Here is a 19,943-nt window from a genome sequence, read left to right on the forward strand (position 1 = left end):
GAGAGAATCAGATTAGTAAACGAGGCACTTAAAGTAGTAGATAAGCTTTGCTATTTGGGCAGCAAAGTTGCTGATGATGGTCAAAGGAAAGGTTATAAAATGTAGACTGGTGATGGCAAGAAAAGCGTTTCGAAACAAGAGAAACTCGTTAACATCACACGCATTCTGCCCGAGGCAGGGTTCGAACCGGCGCCGGAGCTGCAGCGGGGTTCCGGACTGAAGCGCCTAGCGCCCACAGCGGCCGGCTAGGATACTGAACTCCCTAAGGGAGTGAAACAGGGGATGAAACGTTTTATGAAATTATTTGGTTGTGAAAGCACTTTTAAAGATAAATATATGAAAATTTCTAGTTGGCTTCTCAATGAGAAATAAAAAAATAAAACTTTCACTTTAAATTCAATTCCTGGGGGGCTGCAATAGGGGTTGAAAGTTTTTAACAAAATAGTTCGTTATATTAAAAAAATTTAGAGCTAAATCTGTGAACATTGGTATTTCACTTCTCGGTTAGTTATAAAGAAATATCTGTTACGGAATGAAAGTTTCATGTATCACCAAAAGAAAGCAAAAGGCACGACTAACAAAAACCTTCCACTCCAGCTGGCAGAATCACTTTTTGGTCTGAACTACATTCGGAAAAGATCATGCTTCTGTGTCCTTAATTAGCGTGAAAAGTTTAAAAGGTGTTGCAATTTGTAAACAAAATTCTGTTGCAGAAAAACAAAACAAAGTAGGTACAGATCATACAATCTAATCGAATGAAGCAGCTGGCCCTAAGCTAGTTATTCGTCGTCGTCGTCGTCGTCGTCGTCGTCGTCATCATCGTCATCGTCGTCATCAACATCATCGTCATCGTCAACAACTACAACAACATGACTGTGAAATGTGCGCAAGTGAAATATTTGAGTTACACTGTGTTCATGATAGTGCGCTGAATGACAGATTGGATGAAGCCAATCGGACCATTCCTAGTGAAACATCCTCGTGTTCAAACCAACGTCCAAGCTCATCATTGGTCAAGTTCCAAGTACTCGTACCTCAAAGTCAGCGACAAATGTTTAGCAGCTTTTCAGCCGCTTAAGAGAAATATGAAATGAAAATTTTAAAATGTATCAATTAAGAATCGTTCTCATATAAATTGAAATGAAGAAAGTAGTTGTTCGGTACTGAAGTTCAATGATGATGTTTTCGGTATTTTGTTATGAGCAAAAACAACGAAGAGGATTTTGGCAGAGAGAGTGATCAATTGAAGAATCCAAACCGTGAAAAGGTCTCTCGAGGGGAGAAACTTAAATGCTTATTTGAATGGTCATTTGTGGGACAGAAGTAGTTACGTCGGAAATATGGAGACAGGTTTCCATGTGATATTTTTATATCCACAAATTTCTCCTAGTTGCATGCCGTCGTCCATCTCAAAGTATCTTGTGCTATTCAAAGCAGTAGGAACTGCAATTTAGTGCAGTATCGTCGTTTAAAAGTTACAGAAACTCAGTATAAAAATCAGACTGATTTTAAATGTTGACAGTGCTTACAGTAATGACTATTCCGCCTGACCAAAGAAATATTCCACATGCATTGTCATTAGGAAGCAAATTATGGCCTGAAACACAGCGTGTGTACTCAGCTGACTTTGGACGTTCTCAGACCATGCAACAATGTGTTACTTCCTCGGTGATTTCGACGTAAGAGCACGAATTATCTTCAAAATTTCCGTTGTTTGTCAGAGTGGATGATGAGAACCACGTTTTCCAGACTGTGTGTAATTTGTATCTGCACTCTGTTTATCATCTTGAAACCCTTGTATAACTATCAGTTGTCGGACTTGTAAAATGATATGTAAGACTGAGTCAGTACTAAACTAAAATCCACTAGCTCGAAAGGCCGTCTATGTAAATATTTAATAGTGCAGGAAATGCATAGTAGGTTTGTCCTTATCCCTGGACAGTTGGAAATTCCTTAAAGGGGCGGTCGTTATAACTAATATTACGGATTCGTTCCCCTTGAGATTTGCAATATTATTCGTTTCCCAGTTTCGCCTAACACGACCTCTTCAAATGTAATAAAAAGCGTTTTGGACATCTGCAAAGTTCATAAAATTTCCAACTTTATTCTCTTTGTGTGTATAAGTTGTTTCATAGCGAACAATCTTCCAAGTCGAAATGTTCATCTTCCACGAATAATCTATACTTCTATAGACAATCTATTGCCAATTCTTCTCGAAAAGTTCTTGACCTATTTACCTCAGGTATTTACACAATCTAATAAACGATCAGATGGACATTGGTTATAGGTTAAAAGAACAGTGTACAGGTGTGTTGTAAAACCGACTGCGATAAAGGAAATGCTGTGCTGTGTTGTAAATATGTGCATTTCATTTTCTTTCTCGCAGTCATTTCTTAACTACGATAGCAGTGCATTTGAACTATTACACAAATTGTTTCTGCTATATATTTTCGTTTTAGTTATGACGTTGTATTGTTTCGTTTCATTCTTCGCTGTTAGTTTTAACAGAAAACAGGAAAGCTGTATTTTCAGCTTATCTGATTATGATCAGAATATTGATATGGACTGTGACTTTGTGATCCTACCCGTTCGCAGATATAAACTATTCGTAACACTGTCACTGAAGCTACTACCTTCATAGATGCAGCAGCTGGAGAAGTCTCTCCCATACCCCAACATACCAGTGATCCTAACCGATTTACCCACTCGTTTTACGCAACTTCAACACACAGTCAAGTTTTTGTTTGCAACCGCAATAAACACATTGACGAAGCAATGATGGAAATAAAAGAAAGGTTCAGAAGTTGAATTAACAATTGAAAGTGAAAGGATATCAGCGATGCGATTCGCTAATGACCCTGCTATCCTCAGTGAAGGCGAAGACGAATTACATTACCTGCTGAATGGAATGAACAATCTAATGAGTACAGAATATGGATTAAGAGCAGGTAATGTGAAGCAGCCGAAATGCGAACAGTGAGAAATTTAACATCAGGATTGATGTTCATGAAGTAGATGAAGTTAAGGAATTCTTCTACCTAGGCAGCAAAATAAACAGTGACGGAAGGAGCGAGGAGGACATCAAAAGCAGACTAGCACTGGCAATAAGGACATTCCTGGCCAAGTCTACTAGTATCAAACATAGGCCTTAACTGGAGGAAGAAATGTCTGAGAATGTACATTTGAAGCACAGCATTCTATGGTGGGAAAAGCGGAACAGATGAGAATCGAAGCATTTGAGATGTGGTGCTGCTAACGAAAGTTGAAAATTAGGTGGACTGTTAAGGTAAGAATGAGGAGGCGCAGAATCGGAGAGGAAAGGAATTTGTGGAAAACACTGATAAAGAGAAGGGACAGGATTCGAACTAGTTATATTCGCCATTGTATTACTGTGCGCTGTTGTCCAGTGGCAAGGAGACAGGTAACTGGTAGTTTCTTTGAAGACATTACTTTAAATATTAAAGCAAAAGTTTAATTTCTGTATCGTGATATCACACAATCCTCTACAAAAGTCACGCCAAATGAAACTAAAATGCGTTACTTTTCACATTTATTTGGCCATTGTATCATTAGATTTACAGTTTACCTTAAACATGTATTTTTCGTACATGTACGTCTCTGGTTATTAAACGAATAAATACGCAACCCAACTGCTGATATTTATTTTTAAAAAATTGTCATAATCTACTGAAATACATCAGATTCTGTTTCTGATGCGACTGTAGACAAAGGAGGACTTAGAATATCTATTTAATGTGATGAATGTAGAAAAACGTAAATTCAGAAGAGTAGGGGGAAAAAATCTTGTAATATTCGAATACGGTATTAGAGGTGCGTTCCTTGATAAAATCGCGTTACTTAAATACCTAGGTGCAACGTTGCAAAGCGACATGAAATGAAACGAGCACGAATGGTCAGTGGTACGGAGTGACTGTTTACTGGAAGAGTTTCACGAAAGTGTGACTCATCTACAAAGGAGGCCGCGTATACAACACTTGTGCGACCACTCTTGAGTACTGCTCGAATTTTTGGGATCCCCTAGTGGATTACAGCAAGATATTGGAACAATTCAGAGGCGGGCTGCTACATGTGTTACAGTAGGTTCGATCAACACGCGGCTGTTATGCAGACGCTTCGTAAACTAAAATGAGAATCCGTGGAGTGAATACGTTCTTTTCGCGAAGAAACACTACTGAGGAAGTTTAGACAACGATTCAACTGTCGCCAACATACGTTGCGCGTAAGGGCGAGGAAAATAAAAGAAATTAGGTCTCGTACTGGGACGTATAGATAGATATTTTCCCGTCGCTCCATATGCGAGCGGGACAGGAAATGACTGTTACTGACACATTGTACCTTCAGCCAGACACGATGCGGTGGATTGTGGAGTACTGATGTAAATGAAGACATAGTAAGAGAAAAGCGCAAGACAGAAAACCTTCTAGACTTTTGAATACACGAGAAAGAAATTTGTTTAAAAAATCTTGTCACAATAAGTGGCCTCGCAGCGAAGCGAGCAGCAGCATTGAAGAAGTAACCAGAATGACCGCTCCAAGACAATGCGTCCAGCAAAATACAGGGAACAACGAAGGTAAGTATTAAAGAATGTGCCGCCGAGAGTTAGGATGGATGGTGTCTGTTTCGAAAGAAAAGCCACAGCTGTGGGCAATGAACGGTCAACGATGGCATCTCACATTATCACAACATGTAAGTAACACCTGTTATTTTCAAGCTTAGATCATAGATTTTACGAATTACACCGTTGTACAGAAAAGTGTTCTTGTCCGTCATTAAGGAAGTATGCTACAACTGGTATGCTGTAACTAAACGTTAGTCCCTGGAGTCGAATGACACACAATACTTGACATTTATATACTCGTACAAGTGTTCAGTTGAAAGAAAATAAATAAATAAATAAATAAATAAATAAATAAATAAAAAAGAAAAAACATGGTTTAACAACATTAACGTGGTGACACATTACATATGGAAATGTAGGTCCCTGAACTCAGTCACCGCCATCTGCCCGAAGTGGTTTCGGAAAACCAGCAAAGACCAAAACCAGGTTGTCTGAAAAGTATTTTAATCCTGCTTACCGCAATACGAGAACTGCGTTTAACTACTGAAGCATGTCGTCCGGACTTCTCTATTCATGAAACCATTTATTCTACGTCAGCTTCCATTGTCATTAAATCTGTTTCATAGACAAACATTTTCCTAGTTTTTTGTTTTGTAGTGGATGTTCCGTTTGACTGATATCGATTTTTGCGATACTGCAGTCTCCCGTAATTGCAGCCAGCATATATCCTTAATTTATTTTCATATCCCCCTCACCTAACCCTGTATTTACTGCATGACAAGTGGCTTTGTTCGTTATTGTAGATTCATTTTACTGGTTGTTTTTCTGGTCATGGGCCACACTTTCTGCTGTCTTATCCTTCAATAAGGGCTGTGTGTCCTAAAGAGGTGTGTGTCTTTCGTTGTGCTGATTGAAATGAATGTCTTTCCGATGTACTGTGTATCTACTATAGTTGTCTTCTTTGGCCTTACTTCACAGTTTATATTTTGGTACATCACCAACCCACACATCTGCCTACCAGCAGACTTCCCACTTTCAAGACGATGTTGGTTATGACCTTTCCCATATTTCAACACTTCCTGTATAGTAGGGACGTGTTACGGTATATTACATTAACTTCACAGTTTGGCTAGTTAAAAAATGTTTTTATTAATAGCGGACACATTATGAATCTGTGGTTGACAGATTTCGTTGACGTAACTTTATATTCTTGTTTTATTAGTTGTTGTTAGTATATGAACATGGTCATAACGTGAGGCTGGCCACCAGAAAGTGTTTCATGTTTTACTAGTATATGACACGATACTAGATTATACCACCTGAAGATATAGTTCCGCTGTCTAAAATAAATATTTAGGGGAAAAGTTGTAACACAGCTTTGAAATCCCCTCTTCTAACGTTGACGCCAAATAGAGAGCGAGTACAAGAAGAAGGCATGGGAGAAGAAAAACTTAGTGAGAAGGAAAGACGTGTCAAAGAAAGAAGAGAGAGTGCTACAGAAACAAAACAACGTAAGGTTGATTTCATTATATCAATGCCAAAAAAGGGAAGAAACCAGGTCAGACAGCCAGGTGATTATTCTTGAGAGTCAGATTTGGAATTCTGACATCATGACAGTAGCTTGGATACAGCTGTGGGCTTAACTATTTAGCGAAGAAGTATCCAAAAAAGAAGAAGAGCCTGGTGCTGCGTATTGCTGACAAAAGGGAGCTGGGTTCATTCCCGGTCGGGTCGCTTATTTTCTCTGCTTGGGGACTGGGTGTTGTGTCATCATTTCATTCGTATCGTCACAATTGACATTCCACTACTGAAATGTCTGTATGGCCAATCAGATTTCCCTGTCACTTAATGATTTTGATGTACTAAATGTGCAGGGAAAAACCGAAAACTCATTGTGGTTCTTTGTGGCAAAGATAATTTCGTTATACGAAGAGGAAGGTCGTGAATGTGTGTTTTACAAAAGAATTCTAGGAGACACAGGAAGAGCCATTCATTGACACAGACAATGTGATAATGAAGCTGTCGAATCTGTTCGTGGAGAAGAATGCATTATTTTTTAAAGTAGTTTTTTTAAGTATTATGTTCAAATTTATGAGGTATTTAAGTTCAATATTGTGTTTGGTAACTTGGCTACAGTACAGCAACGTTGCACAAGATTATTTTAAATGTTTTTATTATGCATTCATTCTTTTTGTATCCATGTTTAACTCAAATGGGACGAAGATCTGCACTTCGAGGCTTTGTCCAATTTTGTGGGGTAAAACCACGCATTTTTTGTTTTTGATTCATTGTAATTTTCTCCATAATTAATAATTAGAAAGATATGGAAATTGGATGGGCTATAGGTAACAAAACAATCTATGACTTCCATTTGAAATAACGGGAAAATCTTCCCCTAACTGACGATAATGTTAGAAAAACTGATAGTTGCGGAACTTCAGCCCCACGTACCACAGATAACGCTGCGCTTTCAGAAAACACGAATAGTCAACTTAAAGTTTCCGTTCATTGATTACCGATATAATTTCCGAAACTACTGTAAGAAGACTGGGAATTACGCGATATAGGGTACTTGGTAGCTTTATGTACTAGAGTCCCAGAACGACTGATGATTTCGAATAGTCACAGAAGTATTGGTGCAGAGAAGTACAAAAGTTGGATTGCAATCCCTTGTTACTGCAGTGCAGTAGCAGCACGACAGAAACATCGGCGGGGGTATTTTCTTGGCGCCACCAGACTGCTACTGGCGACAGCGTGTCGGCTGTGCCCAGACACTGCGCCGCTTGCGTGTTGCATACAGGGCTAGGATCAATGTTCAAGTATAGGGCAAGGTGGGGGAGGGGGGGGGGGGTCCAAATAACGTTCAGCTACACGGTTTTAGATTTACCATACCTTTCCTAAATTACCAGAGACGAATGCCGAAACGATCCCATCAAAACGACCACTAACACTTTTTCTCTCCTCCTCTTCTCTATTGTCCTCGACGGCCACTAGAAACTCTAATGTACCTTACTTGCACGCACCACTCATATGGCACACTTCTTTCTCAGGAAATTCGTTTGGATGGTAAAATTTGTCTGACCCTCCCTCCCTCCCTCCCTCCCTCCCTCCCTCCCTCCCTCTCTCTCCCTCTCTCTCTCCCTCCCTCTCTCCCTCCCTCTCTCTCTCCCTCTCTCTCTCTCTCTCTCTCTCTCTCTCCATTCCTGCAGTTGGCTACATTTTTTTAACAGCTTCAGATACTTATCGAGTGCCACTGAAGATCGTCGTATGGCTAGGTGGAGCAATATAATTTTTTAAAAAATTAGCGCAATGCAGCTGATACCGACTTTCACTCATTAAAAATGAAGTTCCTCATTTTCCAACGATTTGTATTGCAAAGTGTATATAAAACAAGTAGATCTGCCTTAGGCAATTGCGTCAAAATTCTGTATCAGTATCTACCAAAAGCGTTCCACATCGACAATTTTGAAAATCATCTTGTTTCTCCTGCCTTTCAGTCACAGCCTGCTTATCTTACAGTTTACCCATCTTTCCTTGCTCTCCGGGGATATCGTTTTAATTTTAGTATGTATGTCTTTAGTTTTGAGTCATTTGTGACCGTAGCATTTCCGGGTCCATTCTTTGCAAATGCTTATTCGACATTACATTGATTTCTTCTAGTTTTACGTGGCACACGTTTGGTTCATTTCCAATATCAATGTTCTAATTATATCTATGTTTTACACTTCGTGGTACCTCTTGGAAATCCCATTCCATTATTCTGGACATACATTTCTAGCGCCTTGTTTACCACCCATAATTCAACCCGTATTATCTTTATTGTTATTGTGTTGTTATGGTCTTTAGTACAAAGACTGGTTAGACGCCGCTCTCCAGACTAACCTTTCGTTTGCAATCGTCTTCATCTCTTCGAAACTACTGCAGCGAACATCTGTTTGAACCTGCTTATTACAGTTATCCCTTGGTCTCCCACTACAGATTTTTGCCTCCACATACACACTCTTCCCTACATATCGAAACTGTCAATTCTTTTAATGATTCAGGACCAGTACTGCCAACCGATCCCTTCTTTTAGTCAGGATGCGCCATAAATGTCTCTTCTCTTCATTTTGATTCAGTACCTATTCATTAGTTACTCGATCTGTTTCAGCATTCTTCTGCTGCAGCACCACTTTTCAAAAGTTTCTATTCTCTTTTTGTCTAAACTCCTTATCGTCCACGTTTCCTTCTCTACAAGACTTAACTTCAAATAAATTCCTTCAGACAAGACTTCCTAAATTTGCATTTATATTGGAAATTAAAGAATATTTTCTTTTCCAGAAATTCTTTTCTTACACCTTATCTAGTCTCTCATGCTCTAACCTAATTACCTTAGCATCCCATTTTTTTCCAACTACACTCCATTAAGCTTTTTTTATTGTTCTTCATGTTATCACATTATTCCAATACACTATCCATTCAATGCAATTGCTATAGTAAATCCTTTGCTGTCTCTGACAAATTGCAATGTCATCAGGAAACCTTAGTTTTTATCTTTTCTCCCTGAATTTTAATTCCCTTTCCAAATTTGTCTTTGCTTTCGTATCAAACTTAAATCCAGTAAATTTATGAGTTTTTTTTAATACCTGCTGACTGTTCTGCAAACATTACCAAACTTATTAACTTTATTTTGTATATTTTGTCATAATCGTACCTTATATCACAGGCAAGGCATCTGAAGCTTAATATACTTAGAAAAGGTCACTTTTAGGAAGCATCACAACAGTTTGAAATTTGGCGCAAAGGTGCCTACAACCCTCAGTCTTGGCGACGCTTAAAACAGCAATATGTCGACAACAAAGAAAGGCCGCAGCTCAGCAGCTCACGTGAGGTGTAAGTTGTTATTGATGTCACACTGCCACCAAATTTCACTCCAATTCTGCCCAACGCCATGGTGGGCACATCCCACGAAGAAAAGGTGGTCACGCTCCGTCTTACCCACATTTCATCCCTCTTTTTGACGCCTGTGCTACCGAAGTCAGAACCGCGGTATCCAATGTTGAAATCACACGGTTTTATTATGGACGGCCAAGGAAAACATTTTATTTAGGACACGCTGCCGCTCAGAATCGACATGAAAATCCCTAAGGAGGTGAATAGACACGGGAAAGCCGCAACAAGTGGCATAAAGACGTCAGTGAAACCACATCTTCCACTGGGGAAGATCGGAAGCTACGGTCCACAATGCGATCAGCAACAGAACGATGTTCTTGAGAACGTTAGACAGTGCAGGCACCATCGGACGATTCAACCCTACTCTAAACGCATCGTGCGCTGCAACTGCAGTGAATATGATTTGACCGCTTCAGAGTGTAATGCGATTACAAATGGTTCTAAGCACTATGGGACTTAACATCTGAGGTCATCAGTCCCCTAGACTTAGAAGTACTTAAACCTAACTAACCTAAAGAACATAGCACACATCCATGCCCGAGGCAGGATTCGAACTTGCGACCGTAGCAGCAGCGCGGGTCCGGACTGAAGCACCTAGAATCACTCGGCCACAAAGGCCACAGAGGCCACAGAGGCCACAGAGTGTTTGCCTACATCGACATTACCTATTTTTTCGTTGCATAAGCTCCTACGCATAAGCGTCTTTTGTACTTCAGAACAGAGCAAACCAGTTGTATCTTTCCATTATTACTTTAACACACAAACACTTTTTAAATATATTTTTATATAAACTAATAGGCGTTTCGGAGTTTAACCGATCTTCAATTGACGTAATACATCTTTATATCTTCATTTAGTAGATGGACTGCAATTTGAATGCTGCACTCCCTCTTCAGAATAACAATTTTCTTTCACTACTGTACTTCGCGAAATACACATTGGACTAATTCATAAAAATGATAAATTACTGCATATCCTTCGATGTGAATTGCAATTGCTAAACCAACTTCCCGTCGTCTCCTAACTAACAGTTCGATACGACTTTACGTTTTCGTAGAAGAGAAAGTCTGACCTTCCAGTACGTCTTCATGCTTTATCGTATCAGCGAATATCAAATCCACAGGGACCATAAGCCCTGCAGGACAATGTTGACGTTCATTTCTAAGCGTATCATGTCCACTTACGGTTGCTGCCAACTATACGTAGTAAAATAAGCGTGCCACAGCGCCCCGTCCGTCTTTGTTATTCAAGGTGTACGCGGGTGACTTCTGCTGAATGCATCCCAAAACGCATTGCTGGAGTCGAGGCCGTGAAAAGAATTCAAACTCTGAACGAACCTGAATTGGCCGCAGCAAGTGGTCAGAATGCAAAATTCGAATCGTGGGAAGCTTACCAACTTCATATCTCATCTGTAATAAGTTCTCCCGAAATCTACAAAATAGGGTCCTCTACGATGTAAACAGCCTGATCATTTGCTTCTACATACTCAACAAGCTTCTTCCCAGCGCATGATGGAGAGTCTTTGTACCAGTATTAGCAAAACTTGGTTGCCTGTATGCCTCTGTACGAGCTCTGATCTCTTACTCTCGCAATGCCTTTACGAGGGGTACATGCTGGCAGCAGGATGGTTACACAGTCATCCACTAAGACAAGCGCTCTGAACTAAGGATTTCAGTGGAAGACAATGGACTCGTATTCGGGTGGACGGCGATTCAATCCCCCCCTACCCTCGGTCACCGACATTTTCCCACATTTTAGGTTTCCATGATTTTCCTAAATACTTTAAGAGGAATGCCTGGATGATTCCTTGCCTTTGTCATCCTTCCACAATACGAGCTTGTGCTCTATGTCTAATCACCTCGTCGTCGATGGGACGTTAAACCATAATATTTCTTTCTTCCAACAGGCATTCGCGAAATATGCGTCACATTTTTCGAAGCATTTCTGATTAAGATCCGAACATCTCTGTTAAACTTTCATCCAAGCTAATATTACAAATGCGTAAATAACTTTGACTTGCGTTTTGACAAAGAGTTTAACTGATTTTGATGAACTTTAGTATGGAGGTAGCTAGAAGGGCGCTTTAAGAAGAGAAATGGCTCTGAGCACTATGGGACTTAACATCTTAGGTCATCAGTCCCCTAGAACTTAGAACTACTTAAACCTAACTAACCTAAGGACATCACACAACACCCAGCCATCACGAGGCAGAGAAAATCCTTGACCCCGCCGGGAATCGAACACGGGAACCCGGGCGTGGGAAGCGAGAACGCTACTGCACGACCACGAGATGCGGGCTTTTAAGAAGAACGTAGGTTGGTTTTGAACTTAAAAAAAAAATAAAAAAATCCGCCCCTAAGAGGGTGAATTAGGGAATGGAACATCTTTTTAAGGTTCCGTTGCTCAGTTCGTAAAACGGAACCCTTTTTGTTGGCTGTCTGTCTGTCTGTCTATATGTCTGCCTGTTAAATACCCTTTTCTTCAGGAATCGGTGGACACATCAAGATGAAATTTATAGGATCTACGGCTCCTTGGCGGTGTAAAAAAAAATGTAAGCTTTTAAATCAATTCAATCGGAAGATACGATCATCCATGTTACATATTTTGATGGTCGCAGACTCACTCATCAAAACGTATAGAATACTTCTCGCTGACTTAGAATCACAAAATTTAGCAAGAAGCAAGGTTTTTACAGTTTGAGTAAAGGAAAAATCCGAAAATTGTTAATATGCAGTTATATCACACGAAAAATAGTAATTTGTTAAAATTAAAACGGATGGGACTAATGTATTCGGCGACTGCATTTGTTTCATGTACAGAGAAGGGCAGTCAGTCGAAATCTAGATTTCGGTAACTGTGTCGCCATCTTCAATGCAGCGGGTTTACGTTTAAAAAAACGATATTTTTTCCGACTGCTGTACTCCTCACTACTTAAAACACACTCTAAAGTCTTGGAATTCCCAGGACCCATAACTTGCTAGCTTCAAAAGTTACTCGAGCCAACAAACCTCTGAGCAATCTCAGACCCTCCGGAACTTGGATGCAGAACGTCGTGCGGCCTTGACAGCTAGAGAGACATTAAAAGAGTCAGAAGCTTGTCGCACTTTAGACGCTGAGCGTCAAGCGCGTCTTAATAGCTTCTGGGACGCTTGAAGACTCACAATGACGGCGCCACTTAAACGCTGTACGACAAACAGAGAGACGTGTTGCCTTTATTTGGTCACTATCGCCCACCATAGCGAAAGTACTGATGTACGAGCGCCGCCGTGAGTAACAGCATAACGAACTGTTGCGGTCCTAACAATGACTGTCGCCATTCCATTTCTATTATTAATACCTACTTGATGAAGACTCCGAACGCTGGAACAGTATCCTGTAATTGGTCACTATACAGTTAGTTGGTTGCGTGTTCCATTGGTCAATCGCACGGCGCAGTAGCCGTTATGATATATGATATGGAACGTGTCAAGTGCACAAGAAATGCACATATGAAACAAGATTTTTAAAAAAAATTTATATATATATATATATATATATATATATATATATATATATATATATATATATATAAAACAATACAGAGTTAAGGATTAATATTTCTGTTATTTACCCCATTGCCTTAAATGGCACAAAATGCATTTATTATATTTATAGATTTGTTTATTCCTATTCAAGAATTCATCTATGGTGTAGTAGTTGTCAAGGAGATGTGGTAATAATTTATTTTTGAAGCTATTACTGCTGACTGAGAGACATTTTATTTCATCTGGTAATTTGTCGAAAATTTTTATGCCAGCATATTTTACCCCTTACTGTGCCAAAGATAGGTTGAGTAAAGGATAGTGTAAGTCTTTCTTTTTTCTGGTATTATAATCATGAATGTCACTGTTGTTTTTAAAAAGATTCCTGCAAGATGTGCGACTATGAACCCCACATATTACTGTAACCATTTTCTTTTGAGCAGTGAATACTTTTAGTCTAAATGTTGAGTTACCCCAAAATATTATTCGTATGACATCGGAGAGTGAAAGTATGCAACGTATGTTAGCTTACTACTTGTAATTCATATATCCTCAAAATTGGCCATTATTCTGATTGCAAAACTTGCTGAACCTAGTCGCTTTAGAAGATCCAAAATATGAATTTTCCAATTAAGATTCACATCTGTGTGTACACCCAAAAACTTAGTATGCTCTACCCTGTTTACTGACTGACTTCTATTGATGTGTGATATTTATTGAATGAACTGTGCTTTTTGCAGCAGAAAATTGGATGTAATTTTTCAAAGACCTTATTTGTATCATTTTCAATAGGAGTTTCTTTTACCGGATTAAAAGTGATGCTTGTATCAGCAAACAGTGGCAGTTCAGCTTCCTGTTTCAGATAGGAAGGGGGTGTCGTTCACATATATCAAGAATAGAAGGGAACCCATGATTGAACCCTATGGAACACCTAATGTAATATCAACCCAACAAATTCAACTACTATTGATTTTGTGTGTTCGTTACATTTCATATCTCTTCTTAGTGATACCCCTAACTACACAGCCTGACCAACAAAAGTTTACCACCTGGAGGGGGAAGAGCAGCAGAAACCTTCACGGGCTAAGAGAGTAAGTGATGTTATTTCACTGATCACAATGATCGCAAAATCGAGTCAAATTTAAAAATAGCTTGGCAGTACGAGCCCACTTATTAGTATGAAGTTGCGTCCCTTCTCGTCTGTATGCATGCACCAATTCGATAGAAGCCGTTGTATCCTCATCTGATGAAGGCTGGCTCACAGCTGCTCTAACTAGTCCTTGATATCCTGGATCCTGGCGTTGGGACTCAGTTGATGCCCAAGGCGGTCCCACACATGTTCTATGTGGGGCAGACCAGGGATCTCGTTAGTCACGTGAGTACTTTAACATCATGCACACAGTTCTTTGAGACACGTGTCGTATGTCGACGAGTATTGTCCTGTTGAAAAATTGGACCATGATACTGGCGCATGACAGGTAACGTATCAGGACGCAGACTCTGCCGTCAGAGTTCCCTCAGCGACTAGCAGCTGTGACCTGGCGTCATACCCGATGGCTCCCCACAAAATGACGCAAGGTATAATATCACTGTGGCTCTCAAATCACTGGAAGAAGGGCAGCTCTTGACAGGTCGCCACCATACTCTGTAACAACAGTCATCCAAGGTACTGAGGAGCTGCGATTCATCGCTGAATACAGTGCGACACCATTCATCAGCCGCCCATGACACCACTCCAACCGCAGCTGTTTGCCTCTTACTGTTAACGACTGCTGTTATCCCGCACCATTGGTGGGAGAGTGACTTCAACTGTAGCTGGACGTCCACCACTTCTTGTTCTCCGATGGCAGGGGCAGATGTGAAACAGTTACGATGTGGCTGAGTATAGTGATATAAAGATCGTATCGTGAATACCCCAACCGAGCGAGGTAGCGCAGTGGTTAGCACACTGGACTCGCATTCGGGAGGACGACGGTTCAATCCCGTCTCCGGCCATCCTGATTTAGATTTTCAGTGATTTCCCTATATCTCTTGAGGCAAATGCCGGGATGGTTCCTTTGAAAGGACACGGCCGATTTCCTTCTTCATCCTTCCCTCATGCGAGCTTCAGCTCCGTCTCTAATGACCTCGTTGTCGACGGGACGTTAAACATTCATCTCCTCCTCCCTCCTCCGTGAATACCCGACGGTTACTGGGATTCCCCGCCTTGTCCGAGCATCGATAAGGACGTCAGCGACATTCGGGCTTTAAGCGACAGCCGCAACTTGAGCCCGCTGCAAGCATGTCAGAGGCGCCGCTAAAAACCCCAGCCCGGCTGTTGTTGGCCAACGTCTCGCTAGTCACTGAAGCGTTTAATTAGGCACCATTGAGTTCTGGCCTTGCCTGGTTTACGTTTGTGATCTGGATTGCTCTGCATTGTTGTGCACGCTTAACAAAACTTTGCTACACCCTGGACCTTTTTTGTTTATTCCTTTACTCCACGTTCTCCACTGCCAGTTACCTCCGGAACCGCCAGCTTCGTTTCTCCGGCAACCAGTGCACGTTACCATAAACCATGTTCTAACTACGCCGAGATGGACAGAAGAATCCCTTGTGCTATTCAGACGTGGTCGACCAGAACCAGCTAAACGCAAATCCACAACTGGGCACCTATTACGCGCTGTCCGGTGTTCAAAACGCTGTCTGACACCAGTGGGCGGCATCTCCTTGTGTAAGTAGGCTGTTTAGGTTTTTTTTATTGGTAACGCCATGTAGCGCTCTGTATGAAAATCACTGGCTGTGCTGTGTGCAGTCTGTGGCTGGTTGACATTGTAATACTCGCCATTGTAGTGTTGGGCAGTTGGCTGTTAGCGACGCGTAGCGTTGCGCAGTTGGAGGTGAGCCGCCAGCAGTGGTGGACGTGGGGGGAGAGATGGCGGAGTTTTGTAATTTGTAAGACTGGATGTCATGAACTGCTATATATATTATGACTATTAAGGTAAATACATTGTTTGTTCTCTATCAAAATCTTTCATTAGCTATCTATGCCTGTCAGTAGTTAGTGCCTTCCGTAGTTTGAATCTTTTATTTAGCTGGCAGTAGTGGCGCTCGCTGTATTGCAGTAGTTCGAGTAAACAAGATTTTTGTGAGGTAAGTAATTTGTGAAACGTATAGGTTAATGTTAGTCAGGGCCATTCTCTTGTAGGGATTACTGAAAGTCAGATTGCGTTGGAGAAAAAAAAAAGTGTGTCAGTTTAAGCACAGTCAAGCACAGTCAAGCACAGTCTTGTATAATTTTTCTAAGGGGACGTTTCACGTGTCCTTCCAAGTGATCATCAACATCTGATGCTCTCCGCACTTCTTATCTGTATAAGCTCTATCAATGGTGTTAACATAAAATACCAGTAATGAGAAGGGCATTTGAAAAGTCCCTGCAAAGTCCGAGAGATGGCACCACTGACATGTATCGAGGTCATGTTTAATTAGTAGCGTCTTTAGAAAGAACGCACACCAAGTTTCGGCCCTATTTGTCTATTTCTTTGTGTTTGGCATTCCTGTGAATCAAGGAAGTCGAGTGATTGTCAAAAAATGGAAGAAAAAGAATTTCGTGTGGTGATTAAACATTACTTTATGAAAGGCAAGACGCCTCAGGAGACTAAAGAGGATGGTTCAAACAAATGGTTCTGAGCACTATGGGACTTACCTTCTGAGGTCATCAGTCCCCAAGAACTTAGAACTACTTAAACCTAACTAACCTAAGGACATCACACACATCCATGCCCGATGCAGGATTCGAACCTGCGACCGTGGCGGTCGCGCAGTTCCAGACTGTAGCGCCTAGAACAGCTCGGCCACCCCGGCCGGCATACTAAAGAGAAGCTTGATAAACATTATGGTGACTCTGCACCTTCGATTAGAACAGTTTATAAGAAGTTTCAAAACTTTCGGAGTGGCCATATGGGCACAAGTAACGCTGAATGTTCTGGATGCCCTGTGGAGGTTACGACTCAAGAAATCATTGATAAAATTCATGATATAGTGATGGATGACAGAAGATTTAAGGTGCGTGAGATTCCTAGTGCTGTGGGCATCTCGAATGAACGGGTACATAATATTTTGCATAAACATTTGGAGATGAGAAAGCTATCCGCAAGATGGGTTCTGCTTGACCAAAAACAAAATTGTGTGCAGTGTTGCAAGGATGGTTTGCAGCTGTTCTGGAAGAATCCACAGGACTTTAAGCGTCGTTTCGTCACTGTGGATGAAACATGGATACATTACTACACTCCTGAGACCAAAGAACAATCTAAATTATGGGTTACCAAGGGAGTATCTGCACAAAAAAGGCGAAGACCATTCCTTGGACGGGAAAGGTTATGGCGATTGTCTTTTGGGATTCGCATGGGATAATCCTCATCGACCATCTCAAAAAGGGTAAAACAGGTGCATATTATTCATCGTTATTGGACCGTTTGAAAACCGAGCTGAAAAAAAAGAAAAAAAAGCCGGCGATTGGACCGCAAAAAAGTCCTTTTCCATCACGATGATGCATCAGCCCCCCCCCCCCCCCCCCCAGCAGTTATGGTCGCAAAATTAATGGAAATAGGAGTCCGACTCGTTTCACATCCCCCCCCCCCCCCCCCCATTCGCCAGACTTGGCTCCCTCGGACTACTATTTGTTCCCCAATTTGAAGAAATGGCTGGCGGGACAAAGAGCAGGTGATTGCAGCAACTAATACCTATTTCGCAGACTTGGAGAAATCCTATTATTCGGAAGGGATCAACAAATTAGAACAGCGTTGGACGAAGTGTATAAGTCTAAAAGGAGACTATGTCGAAAAATAAAAATAGGTTTACTCCAAACATGTAAGTAGATTTTATTTTTGCACGGACTTTTCAAACGCCCCTCGTACTAATTCACTCTGGTGACCAAGGGCGTACCCAGGATCTGAACTAGAGGGGGGGGGGGGGGGGGGGCAGGTCATACTAGTCTCAGGAAACAAGGACTTGAGACAACATACTGCACTTCTTATTAAATAAAACAGCAAACCAGTGAAAAATTGTTTTTAATAAACATTTTAAATACATGAACGCACTTGTACAATCCGAGAAAACATGCAGCATTTTTTATTAAATAAAACAGTAAACTAGTGAAAAACTGCGAATATCTTCTGGGGTGGGTGGGGGGAGGGCAGCTGTTTTCTGCACTGCACTGCACTGGGACAGGCGATGAAAGATGGAACTGAGACTGGTTGAATTTCTCTGGGTGGCGTCGAGCACAATCACCATCAAACCAAACCCGAAATTCATGCCAACAAACATTTGGGAAAAAAAGGGAGGGGTGTTTGACGTCCCGTCGATGATTGTAATCAGATACTTTCTTTTCAAAGAAACATTATGTATATGTGACGTAGGGAAATAATGGAAAGGCTTAACCAGGATGGCTGGAAGGAGATTTAAAACCGTTGTCCTTCCCAAATGCGCGTCCTGTTTACCTCTGCTTTTCATGACTGGGTTATAGAAAAGAACTACAACTCGTGTAAAGACCCTCCTGAAACGCATATTTACCATTACAAGCATTTGTCGTGTCGATGTTAGTAATCACAATGATAACATTCACGCCATTCGAACGTGCACTTCAGTACGCGATGATCTGGTGTGTGTCTTGACAGCTCTCGAGCGTTCTGTGCCTATAACATTGACGCTAAAGATTCAGAAATTCAAACATTTTCCCCTGATACAGCTGTAAACGACTTTCCTCAAACTCATACTTCGTGAAATCAATCATAGTTTATTTGGAGCAAATAACTGTTAAAGAAGATTTTCACGTTGGTGTTAACAACCTTACCAACTTCCTTCGCAATCCCACCAGAATCAGGCGTGTGATCCAAAATGTTTTTTAAGAATGTTTTATTTCCAGTAGACAACGAGGTCGTTAAGGACGAAACTCGAGGGAGAAAGAGATTGATTATTAGTCCTTTCAAATGAACCATCCCAGCATTTTCCTGTTGTGATTTAATCACAGAAAGCCTAAATCATGATGGCTGGGTTGGGGTTGTGTGAGGAAGGAGACCAGGCAGCGATGTCATCGGTCTCATCGGACTAGGGAAGGGCGGGGAAGGAAGTCGGGAGCGCCTGGAGCGATTTAGGGAAATCACGGAACACCTAAATCAGGATGGCCGGACACGGGTTTGAACCGTCGTCCTTACGAATGCGAGTTCAGTGTGCTAACCACAGAGCTACATCGCTCGGTACGAAACTCAAGCTGGACAGGAATGAGGAAGAAAGTCCTTATCGTAGGAATCACCCCGACATTTACCGGACCGTTTTCGCGAAATGTAGATCTAGATCTGGATGGACGGTAGGGGTTCTCAACTACGGCCTTTACGAATGCGAGTTCAATCCCTCAACCACTCCATCACAATGCTTCATGTTTGAAGCGAAAGTCTATCAATAAATAAATGAACGGATGAATATAAAAATAAATAACAGCTAAATATGCTGTAGAGTGAGTCGACCCGACGGTGCCACGTGCCTCGCTGTAATCACGTAGATTCCAGCATCGCTTGCAGCAGGTATAATTGTATTCAAGGGCAGGAAAGTCTCATTAGCAAGAGGTGCCTTATCGCGTTTCATTTATCCTGCGGAACTACCTTATCTGTACAACACAGCCTGACAGCAAACAAGTGTCAAAATCTCTGACCGACTACGCACAATTGATAAAAAAAACTTTTCACCACCGTTTACTTTGCTCTAACAAACAGAAGAAAAATTATTTCGAGTTGCGGCTAACAATTTGCGCTTTTATTACTGTAGTGACAATACCTAATAACAAAAATAAAAATAGAAGAGTCGGTATTTTTAGTCCAAACTTAAAAATCTGCAGGGAAATTAAACATGGTATGGATTCTGTCATGATTCTAGAGTTCTAT

At 41.2% G+C, this 19,943-nt stretch overlaps 1 protein-coding gene across 4 annotated transcripts in view; it reads right to left on the reverse strand.

Annotated features, from left to right (window-relative positions):
* Positions 1-19,943, reverse strand: part of LOC126340742 (uncharacterized) — a 1,108,193-nt gene that overhangs the window by 147,243 nt on the left and 941,007 nt on the right. The gene's annotated exons all lie outside the window — the stretch shown is intronic.

The sequence above is a fragment of the Schistocerca gregaria genome, chromosome 1, assembly GCF_023897955.1.
Source record: "Schistocerca gregaria isolate iqSchGreg1 chromosome 1, iqSchGreg1.2, whole genome shotgun sequence".
Taxonomy (NCBI): domain Eukaryota; kingdom Metazoa; phylum Arthropoda; class Insecta; order Orthoptera; family Acrididae; genus Schistocerca; species Schistocerca gregaria.